Raw genomic sequence first — 11,957 nt, 5'->3', positions numbered from 1 at the left:
TCATGGTACCAGGCTCAGGTGATAATACATAGTCCCAAAGTAAATATATGTTGAATGAACAATGAGATGGCTCTGGAACAGAGAGTTTAGCAAGACATTCGTTCTTACACAGAGAAACAAAGATGCAGATAGTGCAGACACACTCAAATTTTATTGTTTGCTTGATACATCTGCTGCTTTGAGGCTTATACTTAATGTGAGTCTGTTGAATGATTTACAGGTATACTCATGCACCGAGATGAAGGGCTTTATTATAAATCTCCCTCCTTGTGTTGTAGGATACTGTGCATTTTTCAATGCTGTAAACATAAATAGAAAAGTGTTTTGTCTGTGACAAGGACAAATGTCAGTTGGCAAAGCTCTTAAAGATGCAGACTTTTGAATTTGAGTTCTCATTATTATAGTGTCCTGATTTGAGAAGTAAGCATAAAAAATGCTTTATACTTATAAATTTTATTCCATAAACCTTTGTAATAAGGAAAAACAATAAAAGTTATTATATAAAAGTAAAAGATGTAGAAAATAGTCTTAAGCAAAAATAAGAAAATAAAAGCCATTCCTCTCTCCAACATAGATAACTGCTGATAACATTTTAGAGCATATTCTCTCAGTTTTTTTTCTATACATATTTAATTCAAAAATGTAATTATACTAAACATATTATTTTCTACATGCTTTTTCATTTAGCGACATGGAAACTATTCAGTATATATTCATAAAAATTCTCCAGATCATCATTTCCCACTGCTGTTTAGCACTTCAATGTATGGATCTACTGTAAGTTATTTATCCAAACCCCTAATTTGAGTCATTTTTGTCATTTTCAGCATTTCTACCATCATGAAATTAGAGGAATGAATGTCCTTTGCAGCTAAAGCTTTATGTACATCCCTAATTATTTCCTTAAAATAATTCCCTAAAAGTGGAATTCTTGGGTCAAAAGTATGCAAAAATCAAAGGTTTTTCACACCAAAACTACCTCCATCCCAATTTAATCTCCCAGCAATATATGCAGTACTTTTTAAATGTGATTTCATTTGTACTTATAACCTTTATGCAGGAAAAGTTTAAGTCTTCATATTTAGCTGTTGAGGAGACAGCTAACGAGGGTGCAGAATAATCAAAGGCATATACCATTAACACCACAACTAGAAGCCCACTTTCTCCATTCCTTGTACTCTTGGAGCAGTGCTCATTGCATCTCTACCAGTAGTATTTGGAAAAACTGAGTCTGAGCGATTCCTTCATTAAAATTAAGATGTATTAGGCAAACACATATTGAAAAAGTTAAACAGGCTACAAAGCTTATGACAGTAATAGGATGCATCAAACCTTTAGACTTGTCTTTGCAATTTAAGTATTTTGCCATCAGGAGGTGATAGAAAGCCACTTCCTACCTGCACCCCGCAAGAAGGAAGTAAGTATGTTTTTTCTGAGAATTTAGTCTCTTTCTCTCTCTATCTATCTCTGTTAGGCAGGAAGTAGGATTTATTGGCTGCCATGAGTAAGGAGGGGGCAGTGCCAAGGTTCTCATGAGTGCACAGCCTGGCATTTGTCCAGGAGGGGCCATGATTTGGAATGTATTTGATCCCACAGCCATCTGGGAAGAGCCATTTTTCAGCTACCATGTCTTCAAATTCATCTGCATCAAACTCAGTTAAGCTCCACTTCTTGGAAATGTGGATCTTCTGGAAGCCAGGGAACTTGAACTTGGCCCTGTGTAGGGCCTCAGTCACATGCTCCTTGTTCTACAACTTGGGACAGATGGGCACGATGACTTGACCAATGTTGACCCTGGCTGCTGTGCCTTGGGGCTTTCCAAGGGCACTCCACATACCTGTCTAGAACCAGCATAGGACATCTTGTTGAGAAGGATGAAGTGGAAGAGGTGGAGCCACACTCAGATGTGAAAACCAACTTTGCCCCAACTTTTCATCCTGTACTTGTCAATACAAATACGGACAGCTTCCAGGGCTTCAGAGGAGAGCTGCTGCTATTCATCTGACATCATCTAGCCACATACTAGGCACTCATCCATCTTTTCTTTCTTCTACCCCAGGTCAAAGGTACAGATCCTGGCATCAGGGACACCTCTGTAGGAGTGAGGCTTTGGATATGGCTTGTTCTTAACAATACCGGTAACTTTAGGCAGTGTGTAACCCATGATGACATCAGGATCTTCAGTGGAATGCCAAGGGCAAAGAGAAGACAGTCTCTTTTCTACCTTTCCACTTATTGTGTAATCACAAGCTACAAAACTTTGTTTTGTATCTAACCAAAAATTTATGAAATTAGGACTTCCAATTGGATTGGATCAGATCAAGATTGAAAATAAGTTTGGTATTTTCTTATGAAATCTCAGCTTTTCTTAAAACTTTTTTTTATGGCTAAGGGATTGTCTCACTATATGCTTTGGGCTAGACTTAAAGAAGTGGGTTTCTTTTTTAAAACAAGATTCTAACTCTAATATAACTTTTGGCTCTTGATCTAATTAAGTTTATGATCTTTAATTTTGCAGGATGCCACTGTGAAAGAAAAAAAAAAAAACAGAACAAAAACAAAGACACAGCTAGATGCAATTCATCATTACCAAACAACACCTTAATTATTTCCAACCTAGGAAGTGCTCTCTTAACCTGATGCCTGCTTTCCCATTTTAGACTTCCTATCCCAAGGTAGATTGATTATAAAAAATGGCATAACTATCCATGCCCCCTTGAGCCCATGCCCTTTGCAACCTGACTTGGAAACTTCTCTCATCAAAAGGTGGAGTTTGTGTCCCCGTTCCATGAAACTGGACTAGCCCTGTGATTTGGTTTGCCAATAGAATACAGTGGTGTTGCAGTTCCAAGCCTAGGCTTCCTAAGGTTCTGCATACTTCTGCTTGCTCTCTTGGATCCTGAAGATCTAGGTGAACAACACCAGACCAGCCTCTGGAAACATGAGCGGTCTCAAGTAGGAGAGCCATCTCAAGCAAGGCTGTTACAGACCAGCCAGTGCTCAGCTATTCCACCTACTAACAACGTTATTTATAACAGTAGGTATCTGTTACTTTTGGTCTAAAGCAATTGAGCCAATAATAATTATTACCCTTCCCCTGCTTGGGGTTCAGAATGAAATAAATCTGGGAGAGAAAAGATTCTGTTTCTGATTTGGCTGGTTTTGTGTATACAGATCAATGAAGTGGCCTGGCTGTATTTATATACACTGATGATTAACCTCCTGATACTCTTTCTGACTCTGACTACTAATGCTTAGGAATGAGTTTAAAAATATTTAATTGGCCTGGTGTCCAGCCTTTCCAATCATATTTCATGGCCACAGTAAGCTGTTCCTTGTTCCCCAAACACACCTCAAACACAATAACACTGGCATGCCTTCACTTAGACCTGATCATCTTTCCTTCTTTCTTTATCAAAATATTTGGGTAGTCTATGAAGCAGCTGATTTCCTTATAGTTTCTCTCCTCTGTGAAACATTCTTGATCATGCTTCTTCATCCTCTAGTATAACATATTTCTCTTTCTTCTCTGCTTATTTTAATATGTATTTTGTAATGCTTGTCTCAGTTTGACTTATAGTCAAAGATCTAAAATTCTGCCAGTATTAGCTAATCTTGAAGATTAAGAAAAAAAGAGGGCAAGTTTCAAATAATGTTTTAGATATTTACTTGTAGAAGATGGTTATGATGTTCCACTTTTGGGGAAAAAAAGAAACAAAAGTCATTTTAGCCATGTTGAGAGTTCAGAAAGCAAGTGTATATTGACTTAACCTATATTATGGAATCAGAATTAAATTTGTACTGGTCATTATGTCATAGCCAAATAATTGTTATTATTTTTCCTATTAAATTCTATTTTTTAAAGGAGAAAAATGGAGCAGATCTCTACTCCAGAGAGAGAGACAAAAAAAGCCTGGCTCAGTTCTGGACAAGAGGAGTAATCAGTGGAAAAATGTCATCAGTGTTATGGATGCTACAGCTGGGCTTCCATCCATCTTGTTAAGGGACCTAAACACAAGCCTCTGACCTCCCCTTCAAGCAGGACCAGCACAGCTAAGCCTGGATCTCACCTAAGACTCAAATATCTCCTTTCCTGTAAACCACTTCTATCCTGAGAGGAAAAGGCTACAGTTTATAAACATTTTTATTGGTCATGTTTGACCATTTGGCCAAGAGGGAAGAGTTAGGGGAGGGATGTTTGATGTTGGTTTAAAACACACACCTTAAGTAGATTTCCTTTCCCTTGTTAAAGAACTTTTCATGATAATGCTTCATTTAATTGAAACCTGTTAGCAAGCTAAGAAGGGAAATTAGTTTATGAATAAACGAACAAAGCTAGAAGCCATTTGGCAGCATGGAGTCACGGCAAGATGTTCAATTCCAGCGGTTAGCATAATGTCACCCCTATAGAATAAACTCAAAAGAGATTTCTGTCTGCCCAAAAAAATGGATACAATTGAGTTAACAGAGTTTTAAATGACATTGACTAGAATATCAATCGAAAGAATAAAAAGAAAACTGATTTTTATTACAAAGTCACTGCGGATCAATAATACATAATAACATGGGCATGAGAAGCAGTCAGTAACAGAAGACATTCAATGATTCATGAGCACATTAAGTTCATGAAATAATAAGTCCACAGTGTTATATTCTATCTTTTTCTGAATCAATAGCTATGGAATTGAATAAGAAAGTGGAATATTTTCAAAAGGTGCAATAATCAGGGTGACACAGCTGGGTGGAGTTGCTTATCTGGAGGATAGCTCCACTATGTAGCTACATAAGAATAAAAAAATTCAAAGGTTTAGCAGGGCATAAACCCAGACATGTTCCCTATGACAAACTTATTAGCACATTGGTGGACTGTGATTAATTACGTTGTGTTAATGAATGGTTCTCTGCTCAAGCATTTCTTTTCTAAGATGGAAAAATCTTATATGCTGACTTCGTTTCCCCCCTTCCTCTGGGTCATGAAGGAAGCAGTGTGTTCACAGCGATGTGAATACTTCAACCCCCGTCTAACTGCAGGATTCTGACTAGCATAAGCTGACGACAAATAGATGACCGTGATGTCCAAAGAGAGGAATGACAGTCAATGGAACCTATTTTCTGACCCTCTCCCAGACAGTACCATGTTGTCTCTTTTGGCAACAAAAATATCTTTGCAAAGGGATCCATTCAAAATCTCAAAATATGCCCTACCTAAAATACTCTTTACTTTGATCAAAGGTTCTCCTCACATCTTTTATGCCAATTCCTTTAGACAGTAATTTTCTCTCTGTCTGTCTCTCTTTCATACACACACACACACACACACACCATACAAACATGAGTCTCATAAACTCGTACACCAGAAATGGAGATCTCAGAGGTCAAAAATGAAACATGATTTTAAAACTCTTTATTAGCTTATTTTAATACCCAAAATAGAGATTCTAGGCCATATAGAAACCTTTATCTGGGTCTTTATTTGAGTTTGTCTTTTTCTAGTTATGTTTATGTGTCCATGTGGGTTTACAGGTGTATTCCTGTATCTTCTGTTAGCGCATCTGAAGTCTCTTTCAATCTGTCTCTTCCTCTCTTTCTCTCTAATCTTCCTTCTAATTTATTCCAGTAACTATGGACAAAAGAGAATGGAAATGCATATATATTTTATTTCTTCTATTTATTGAATTTTTTATGTTTTCTATTCCTCTTGTATAACTCACAAAAGTCTAATGTTATACATTTCTCTTTTAAAAACAATAAAAGCCCATTTAAATTGCCATATCTCTATTGATTGCCAATGGTTTCTACCTCCCTTGAGTCACTGATCCTGAAAAGAAGCAAGCTTCATCTTCGTTATCTTAATGAAGTCAGAGTTTTCCTTTTCAGAGAAAAAGGAAGGAGGGCTTCCAAATCTTTTCTCACAGTCAGAATTTTGGTTGTCATTGTTTCTGGACTTCAGTTCTTAACTTTGCTCTGTTAACAATGAGAACTTATGTTTCTATGTCTCTATAATTTTGTGTATATGTCTTTGTATACACCCGGCCTAAATTTCAATTCACCCCTGGCACAATTTACCTCACTCTTTCAAATGATGCATTCTGCTTAGGAGACATCTTTTTTTTTTTTTTTTTTTTCTCTTTTAACATGCTCATGTAGCCAAACAATTATCTTGCCTTAGAACCTCATTCACTTCCTGATGTAGGCAGAAAACAGCACATTCTAAAATTACAGCATCTTGGGGATAGAAGGGATTAGTCAATGTATCTAATTTAACTTAGTTGGCTCCCACTTGGGTTCTCATTGGTTTAAAGGATAAGGCAAGAAATAGGGCTCATTAGTTGTTCAGCTCTCCAAACATTTATCAAGCCTGGCACTGGCAGACACCAGGGATTCAGAAGTGAATACGTGTTTCTTGTCTTCAGGAAGCTCGTAATCTAGTGGGTGGTAAAGAGAAGTAAACAGTTACGGATGATGGAGATCATTTGCATGAGAGGGAGATACTGTGGGAGCAGAAAATCCAGGCTGGGGGAATTTTTTGAGGATTTTTTAAAAAAATTATTTGACAGAGAGAGAGAGAGAGCATAAGCATGGAGAGTGGCAGGCAGTGGGAGAAGCAGGATCCCTGCAGACTAGGGACCGCCCTGCCATGGGGGTCTTAGTTTGATCCCAGGACTCTAGGATCGTGACATGAGCCAAAGGGAGAAGCTTAACCAACTAAACCACCCAGGCACCCCATCCCAGGCTGGGGGGCATTTTTAGGAACAGGATGCCTGACCTGGGCCTTAAAGGACGAGGCCTTAGAGATCCTCAAACTCTGGAAAGAGTCTCTGTATGAGAGCATGATGTACCAAATGCAGTTGCAGTCAGAGAAGTTACTATCAGAATAACTGTAAAAATGTCACCTTTATACTCAAGATAGCACGGCATGGTGTCTGTGTGGTTTATCGGCAATGGCAAGCTTATTATTTTTAATGCTGTGATTTTCCCAGGGTCACCGTTCTACTTTCCCTGTTATATGTGTTACATAAAACTGTACTTCTTCACCTCTATTGGAAAAAGCAAAAATGCCTATAGAGGAAGTTGCTTTTTGAGAATAGCAGATTTTCCATGAAGAAAATGAAACCCTCACACATTCATTTCATTATGCTTTGCTCACTCTGTTATGGCTGCCGCTCTCACATCAGCTCCTTCTTTCCTTCTCCCACACCCATTCCCCATGGTTCCTCCTGTTGCCCTGGTGTGGTGATCCTGGCCAGACTAGGAGGACCTAGCCCGTGCTCTTGTTAAAGTTATGAATCAAAGCATAGATTGAGAATTTTCTTTTTTCTTTGAAAGATTTTATTTATTTATTTGAGAGAGAGAGAGCCCATGAGCAGAGAGGGTGGGGGAGAAGGAAGGGCAGAGGGAGAGAGAATCTTAAGCAACCGAAGGTGGGGCTAGATCCCAGGACCCCGAAATCATGACCAAAGTCAGTCAGCCACTTAACCAACAGAGCCAGGCAGGTGCCCCTAGATAGATAATTTTCCAATTATCTTACACTATCGGATATTTCAGCCAAAAAAGTCTGTCTTCATGGAAGACCATTAGAAGTGTCTGGAAAGCTAAGCAGCCTCCGGGATCCTATAGTCTGAGAGCAGGGACTGCCCGACTCTGATGAAACCTATTCTATTGCCCGGAATGTTAAGGAATAAGAACCCATTTCAGGGGCTCAAAGAAAGAAAGGAGTAGGCTATGGGGCCAGAAGAAGAGTCATGGGAACAGCTGAGTGGAACAGTGACTAAAAAACTGAGCCTTGCCACCGGACGGCCATGTTTGCTGCGTCTGGTGAGGAACAAAGAGAGTGGGCTGAGGTGAGAGCAGAAGTGGGAATAGGGATGCCTGACAATGGGATCTGCTAACTTGGACTCCATGGCACACCTCGCATGCAGGCTGCAAAAGCCAGTTCGCTCTAAAGGGTGCCAGTTTTGCAGCTTCACACCCCCCCCCCCCATGCTGCCACGGCCATGCCTTGGCCCCCATTCAAGCATAATGAAAAGGTTTCTAAAATTATCCCCCCAGTGCTGGCATTTGCACACAGCTGCGTTATCACACACAGATCTGCCCAGGCCCCGAGAGGGGGTTCCGAAACAAGAGGGCTGCTGTCTTGAATGCCACCACGGCCTTCCAAGCTCCCAGACCTTGCCCAGGGGCCAACCTGGATGCTGGCTCAGGGCCTGAGGGGTTTGCTTTTTGACTCTCTGGAGGATTTAATTTTAAAAGAAAAAAAAAGCCCACCAGTGAAATCGCCTAATATCTCAGACCACAGAGCCAACTGTGAGCCGGCCTGCCAGAAGAGCTGGCAGAGCTCTTCTCTGGAAGTTGCCATGACCGGTGCCCCTCCTGATCAGTAGGCTGAGGGAAGAGCACAAACACTAGAGGCCTGTGTATTCCCAGGGGCTCGGGTCTGGACATGTGTCCTGCTTTCTAGGCCCCAGGGTGTAGGCTGGGAAGGAAGAGAAGGACTTCTCACTGCCAGCTTTGGATGACAGTGAATGGATTCTCTAACTTGGGTGCCTTCTATTCCACTGTGAGGGACGGGGGCCGGAGCAGAGGAGTCTCAGCATTTTCAGAATTAGAAAGGGCCACAGATGTTCGTGAGTCCAACTTCCCACTCAGTGTGGCTTCCCCCTTGGAAATATCCTGAAGCTGTCATCCAAGAGGAATGAGGCTCTCCTTGGCTGCTACCAGTAACTGGCTGCTCACTCCTTGGTGAGACAGCTCTCTGATTCTTGAGCATTCTTGCTCCCTTCATTCTACAGTGGAAAGAGACAAATCTTACTAGGGGTCTCCGTGGCTTTACACCTATCAAGGGTCTCCTAGGGCCCTCGGGATCACAACAGCTCTGAGTGTTTGGCCCTTCCCACTCTCAGCCATCCTTGATGATACCCTCTCATTCACTCGGAAGAGAAAGACACTCAACATCAGGTTTCCTTTCATTTTCTGGGACAAGACTCTTTCACTCTCAGCCCTCCAGCCCTCTCACCGGAGTTCCTCTTCTTGGAACAATCCTCACCTGGTTGTCCTTTCTCTCCCTGCTCATCTTGCAAGTCTTTTTCTGGGAGGCCTCTCCAACTTCTAACCTATCCCTTTGCTCTGAGCTTTCGAAGCACATTGCTTGGCACACAGTAGAGGCTTAATAAGATTAGCTAAATGAGTACCTGAACCCAATCTTCCTGTAACTTCTACTCTCTTGCGTTAATTCCACCCTCTTCCATATGACAGCCCTTGAAATATGCAAAGGCCATCATCCTAATCGGTCCAGCATCAGGATGAATCTGGTCCTAGCAGGACACAAATCACACACTCAGGCAGAGTCATTGAGGACAGCATAATAAAAGGGGATTTACAGGGATGGGAGCAGTGGTAAGTGAATCTTTGGAGAACCTCAGAGCTAACCAGAGCAGGATCTTAAGCCTAAAGGGTCAAGGAGAAGGAAAGCTTACCCGAGGCCAGAGAGGGTAGCTGAAGCTGGAGAAGAGAGCCATCCAGCAAGCCAGTAGGGAGGAAGCTAAGGAAATATATACCCACTTCAAGCCCCTCCCACCCTCTAACCTCCCCCAGTGCCTCCCACTGACAAATAAAGGCCAGGGAGCCTCCTAGGACACAGAGCCCAATGGAAAATGTTGGTGAATAAATGAATAGGGAGAGACAAATGAAAAATATCCAGTACAATCATCCAATCCCAGCAGCTACCCCAAATCTACTCTTGCCAGACTGAACAGCTTGAGTTGGTTCTATGACTGGTCAAAAGGTGGTGTCTGTTGGGCTCTTTACTATCTAATTCAATGCCATCTGGATAGATTCTGGACTACCATTCATTGTCTGCCCCAAAGCACGTGGCCAGGAATATGACATACTCCAGACCCCAGCCAGGGTAATGGATACCAATCTCTGCCACTCTGAATGCTACCTTTGTATTCACGCAGGTTTAAAACCATAGTTCCTTGCTTGTTGAATGCATTTCAATTGTTTTTTTAATTGGGTTTATAATCAATTAAGTCCCCCAGGCTTCCTCACCCAAACTACTGTGAAATTAAGCTCTCTCCTAAAATGTATTCATGTCATTGATTTTTGTTTTAATCTCACTGCAAGATTTTACATTCGTCCCTGTCAGATCTTATCTTATTTACTTCTGTCCATTGTTCCAGATTATTAAATCCTTATATCGTTACCTAGTATAGCAGCTTTTCCTCTCCACTTTGAGTCACTAGCTAATTTCATTAGGCTGCTCTCTTTGTTTTCATCTGTATTGATGATGATTGAGCAGAATCCCAGACAGCTGGTCTCTGAAGACCTCCTCCGGTTGAGAGACTGAGTAGTGTGTTGTGGCATTTTACCAAGGAGGGAGGAAAGAGAACACTATTTCTGCAGTGGGTCTGTGGTATAATAGGAAGTAAAAATCGTGATGAAATCAACTTTGGGAAAACCCCGGGTTGCACAGGTTGAACAAGTTTCTTTCTTAAAGTATCCCTTAGAGCTATTAATAGGTTCGTAACTATGGACTAGTTCTAGAAGCAGATATTCAAAACTCTACCACATTGATTTAACTATGGATCACTCGTGCGTGTTTGTGTGTGTGCACATAATTGCCTGTGAGTGTTTCATGTCGTGAATCTTGGGAAATATTGACTGTGGAGCAAACAGACCTGGGTTTCACTCCCAGTTCCACCACTTACCAGTTTGGAGTAAAATATTTAATCTCTCTAGTCCTCAGTTTTCTTATCTATTAAGTGGGAATAAAAGAAAATCTTACCTCATAAGTTTCTGGCGAGAATGAAATAAGGTAATGCCTGAATGAATGAGTACCTCTTCCATGCTAGGATAGTAAATACTCACTTCATGTTAGCCAACATTAAACATAGCTATATAGTTATAATTATCCTTAGTACTGTTTTGAGATTGATCCACTGGTTAGGCTCTGTATAACAAATACATCAAAATATTATAATCTAAACAAGCTAAAAGATATACAAGAAGCCAGAAATATGTTTCCAGTTTATATGGCTTATATGACTAATAAATAATGAATATTCTAAAGAAATGAGAAAAAAATTCACAAATCAACAAGAAAAAATAACATCCCAGTAGAAAATAAGGGGCATGAGCAGATAATTGATAATAGAAGAAGTGCAAGGTGGTCTTAGGTTGGAAATTTTTATCTTTATTTTTTTATTTTATTGTATTTTATAAAAAGATTTTATTTATTTATTTGACACACACACACAGAGAATATAAGCAAGGGTAGTGCAGCAGGCAGAGGGAGAGGGAGAAGCAGGCTCTCTCTGATCAGGGAGCCTGATGCAGGACTCAATCCCAGGACCCTAGGATCATGAGCTGAGCCAAAGGCATATGCTTAACCGACTGAGCCACCCAGGTGCCCCATATTTTTTTTTAAAAGATCTTATTTATTTATTTGAGAGAGAGAGAAATCATGAGCAGGAGGAGAGCTGGAGGGGGGGAAGCAGATTCCCCTGCTAAGCAAGGAGCTATGCAGGGCTCAATCCCAGGACCCTGGGGCCATGACCTGAGCTGAAGTCAGATGTTTTAATTGACTGAGCCACTCAGGAGCCCCATACATTTTTATTTACTTATTTATTTTATTTTATTTTTTGGGAGGGTTCACTGACTTCTTTTTTAAAAATTTTTATTGTGTTATGGTAGTCACTGCACAATACATCATTAGTTTTTGATGTAGTGTTCCAAGATTCATTGCTTATGTATAACACCCTGTGCTACATTTTTATTTTTAATGAAAAGGATTCACTGCTGGGGCCTGTGGGAAATGACAAGCACCACCACAATAACAATAGCTAATGAGAATTTAGCATTTAGTGTATATCAGCCACTGTCCTAAGCATATTGTAAATATTTACTCATTTAATTCTCACAATGAAAACTGTGAGGTAGATTTTTAAAAATTATTTCTA

The 11,957-nt window shown here is 40.4% G+C and overlaps 1 pseudogene; it reads right to left on the bottom strand.

The window, feature by feature from the left end:
* Nucleotides 1–1,530: 1,530 nt before the first annotated feature.
* Nucleotides 1,531–2,164, bottom strand: LOC131820921 (large ribosomal subunit protein uL16-like; annotated as a pseudogene).
* Nucleotides 2,165–11,957: the final 9,793 nt, after the last annotated feature.

Source organism: Mustela lutreola, chromosome X (assembly GCF_030435805.1).
Source record: "Mustela lutreola isolate mMusLut2 chromosome X, mMusLut2.pri, whole genome shotgun sequence".
Lineage (NCBI taxonomy): Eukaryota > Metazoa > Chordata > Mammalia > Carnivora > Mustelidae > Mustela > Mustela lutreola.
This window is presented reverse-complemented; position numbering and strand designations above follow the sequence as displayed.